The following is a 4,516-nucleotide window of genomic DNA, read 5'->3' as shown; positions in this document are numbered from 1 at the left end:
AAAACAATGCAAACAATATATATATTCTAAAAGGTAAAACAATGCAATATATATATTTCATTGTTTTACCTTTTAGAATATTATTTTATTGTTATTGAGGCTCTTCCATCATAAGAAAATTTTGCTTTTTAACTTTTTAAAGAAATTATTCTGAGAACTAAGTTTTCTAGCTAAGTAAAGAGTTACACATTTTGGCTTATATTTTCTGTTTTTAACTCTTTTAAAAAGACATATTTCTAAAATAGATGATGTATGTTCATGCTTTTTGAAACAAAACTTGTAACTATAATTTTCTTATTTAATCACTATTGATGCAAGTGTTTGTTATATTATATTACAGTATTGGTCTACCGGTGTTAGATTTAGATTAATGTTAGTTTACCTAAAATTACAGCACTTACTAAAAAATGTTTATATGCTCTAAGATTCCATTTGGTGCTTCATTAAGGTTTTTAATTGTCTGCCTTCTTATAGCAGTCCCATTACTATATAATTTATAATCAGGTAACTATTTTTTGTTGAAAATTTGCTTAAGTAAGCTTAGAGTGACTTTCACTGTACACAGCCCTTGATATTTTCTATTATTTTATTTTATTTTAGGGAAGGTTCTATGGGATGGTCAGAGTCTCACTACTACATCGGACTGGTAGTGATCTGCCTGTTTATAGCCTCCCAAGAGTTGGGATTAAGGAGCGTGACACTACGCTCAGTCTCAATCACTATCTCAGAGCACCCTGGGGGTGGGGCCTGCACTCCGGACCCAGGGATCTCTGGCCCCTGCACCTGCTTGCAGGAGGTTTAATCCGCTGAGCTATTTGGCTGGCCCAGTCCTTGATATTTTCTGTTAATAATTGGAATATCTCATTTGTTTTCCCTTAAAAGAGTTTTATAGATGCCTCAGAATATTTGGCCAACTCAAAGACAGATGTTGTAGGTCAGTCAAATTTGAAAGAGGTTTGCATTGCTATATATACCTTGATTTATATCTTGCCTTTAAAGCTCTATCTAGAATTGCACACTTCTATAGTTTTGTTTTTACACTCTTTAATGAATGCAGTACAATAAGTTATACTTTTATGTCATACTCAGACAGGAATTGAGTTCCACACTTATTGGATTTAAATAAAATTGTTATATGCTTTATCACTGTCATTGAGCACATCACATACAAAAATATTTCTTAGAAAGATTTAATCAACAGAAGAAAGAAGACTGTAGCAGATATGAATAACTTTTTAGTGATTTTTTCTAATTTATATGTACTGCTTTCATTTCTTTTACTACTAAGGGCTTGATTTTTCATGAGTTATATGAGTTTAGATATTGAATAGGTTTAAGTTCTACATCTAAAGAAAGTCAGTTTTGCACCCACAAAGTGACTTTAGTTGATTGTCAAGATAGACTTCAGGGCTTTCACAGTAGCCTACAGTTTTTATACTATATTTTGTCTCTCACTCCCCATCCACCTCAACCTCTACATCAGATTTCTTTTTTTTCAGAATAAGATTTTCCAATTTTATAGCATTTTACTGTGGTAAATAAACTTATTATATGCAAGAGAAACACAAATTCTGACCTGTAGATTTCTTAATCTTTTAAGTTCCTCAGCCACTATGAGAACCCTTGTCTTTGTTATCTTATTTCCTGAGCTTTGGCTGTGCGTACAAAGAAATGAGACTTATTCATAATTTTTGGACTGAAACACTTTGGCAGAGACTGATATTTGTTGAAGGCAATGGGAAGAATAGACATTGAGGTTGATGGAGATGAAAAAGACAAGAGCAGTGAAGGGAGGATTTGAGGGCAACTTGATGTAAAAGATGACAGGGCCGGGGCCAGGGAGATGGCTCAGTAGGATAAGTGCTTGACTGGCAAACACAAGGATCTGAGTTCAATCCCCGGTTCTGAAAAAAAAAAAAAAAAAAAAAAAAAAAAAACAGGGCCAATGAAAAAAAGAGAAAAACTGCTATAATTGTTAGTAAAAATGTATCTAACATTTAAGTAAAAAAGAAACTTCATGTTTCTAACATCACAGTAGGAGGAAATATGTTTTTCTTACTTTATAGAAAGTAGTTATAAGGATGGATTCCAGTGATATCTAAGGAACAATATAACTTGATTAATGAAGTATATTGTAATGAAAAATGATCATGTTAATCATTATAAAACAAAAACTAGACTTGTGTAAGTTATAGCAATATGCATTGATAATTTAAATACTATAAGATTCATATAATGAATATAAAATTAACTACTAGAATAATAGCAAAATTATCTGGTTCAAAGTGCAGCCTCATTGTTGGTAATGTGAAGTACATACAATGAGCACATATTTGTAAAAAAATTACTTACATGTATATTTGCACAAATAGTATGCTATGTAAAATAAAGGTTAATTTTCTTCATTTTTAATGAGGAGCAAGATGTTTGCTGGAGTTGGAAATCATGGTGTTCACAATGAGCTATCTCTATAACATTCTTTTAAAATTTTGACAGAGGGTTTTGCTAAGTCACTAAATTGCCCAGACTGCTTGGACTTGCTATTCCCTTGCCTCTGCCTTCCAGCATGCCAGCGATATAGGCATGACATGCCACTATGCCTGGCTCTATTCTTAATCTCTTTTGTGTTGCAATTTCCTTACTCATACATGCTCACATTACATAATGATTACATTCACTGTAGGATTTGGTACATGTACATGGTAAAGGATCTTCTAATATTTTTTATTTCTTATGTGTTTCATTGTTCTTTTCCAAAGGCAATGAATTTCTACCTATAAAAGAAAAGGAAATAAAATTATTTCAAACATTAGTGTCATTGCACTGTGTACTTTATCCACCAATAGAGGCATCTTTTTTATATTTTAGGAAAAGTTCTACAGAGTGTTCAGGGTCTCACTACTAGCTCAGACTTGTAGTGATTTGCCTGTTCCGTCTCCCAAGTGCTGGGATTACAGGTGCACACCACCATGCTCAGTCTCAATTGCTATCTCAGCACACCCTGGGGATGGGACCGGCATAGCAGGCCCAGGGATAGAACCCCCAGCCCCTGCTCCTGCTTGCAGGTGCTTTAATCCACTGAACTATCTGACTGACCCTAAGGCATCTTTTTTTTTTTTTTTTTTTTTTCTGATACGGGGGATTGAACTCAGGACACTGTTCTTGCCAGGCAAGCACTTATTCTACTGAGCTACCTTCCTGGCTCCCTAAGGCATCTTCTTAAGAATTGTTTTTATCTGATTCCTGGAATTTCTTGGTTTCTGTTATACCCCCACATCATGAAAGAGTCAGGAGAAATGATTTTTATGGTTTAAATCCAAAATGTCCTTCAAAAGTTTCATGTGTTGGAAAGTGCTGGATCCTGGGGGCACTATGCTCATTAGTGGATTCATCCATTGTAAGGTCAGTCGCTGCGTGAGCTATTAGCATGTGGGGCCAGCTTGGAGGTGGATCACTCAAGTAATGCCCTGGAAGGGAATATTCTTGTCCTTGGTTCTTCACTTTTTTCTCTACTTCCTTGTTGTCATAGTTTGTGTTTTCTTCTTCCGTCATTCCTTGCTGTCATGTTGTTTATGACTTGAAGGCAACGTCCCATGTGCTAAATCCTCTGAAAACTGTCAGCCAAAATAAACCTCTTCTTTAACTTATCGGTGTCAGGTGCTATGTGCCAGCAATAGCAAGGAGCCTAATGCAGAAAGCTGGTACCAGGGAAGTCGAGTAATCAGCCTCAATCAAACTGACCATGTGGTTTACAAGACTTTGTAACTAGCTTGAGGGAAGAGTTTAGAAAGTTTTAGAGAAGTGGTCAGAGAAAATTTATGCTACTCTAAGCCAAGTTTAGTGACTGATTCTGACTGGTGTTCAGAACATAAAAAATGATAAAAGGAATGTGGACAATGAAGGCCATCTTCATGAGTCTTCAGTTGGGAATGAGGGCTCTATTGGTCATTAGACTAGAGGCTATGTTTGTTAGATTATGGAAAGAAAAAAGTTATGTTGCCCATGTCCAAAGCATTTGTGTGACACTGTATTTTAAAATGGTGAAGTAATTGTACTGGTGTGGACAATGTCAAAGTAGCTCACCATTTCAACTGTAGTATGGGTGCTGATGTCTACTTTAACCCAGACTCACAGTGAAAATTAGGAGTGGAAAACAAAGTTGAATGTTATATAAAACGTATACCTCAGTCAGAAATGAAGATGACACAAAATTGTGGCTGTGGATAGCTTGGTTGCTGAAAAGATTAGCATTTTTAAAAAAAGCCAAATAGTTGCATGAAGACCGTAGGAAAGATGGCTTGCAGACATCTGAGGAATTATCAAGACACCACTGATCATAACATCAACAGTATAAAAGTGTACATCTTCTTGTGAAGAGCTCTTCTGGGCTTTCTGACATGGAAAGGGCTTCCTACTAGTTAGTGTAAATAATTCACCTCACCTTGATCAAGCATGGAAGTTTTGTGGTCATTGCAGCGATTGTTTCTGGGTGCTTGGCCACTGCTCAAGCTTGATG

This window comes from Octodon degus, unplaced genomic scaffold (assembly GCF_000260255.1).
Source record: "Octodon degus isolate 3935 unplaced genomic scaffold, OctDeg1.0 scaffold00097, whole genome shotgun sequence".
Classification (NCBI taxonomy): domain Eukaryota; kingdom Metazoa; phylum Chordata; class Mammalia; order Rodentia; family Octodontidae; genus Octodon; species Octodon degus.
This window is presented reverse-complemented; position numbering follows the sequence as displayed.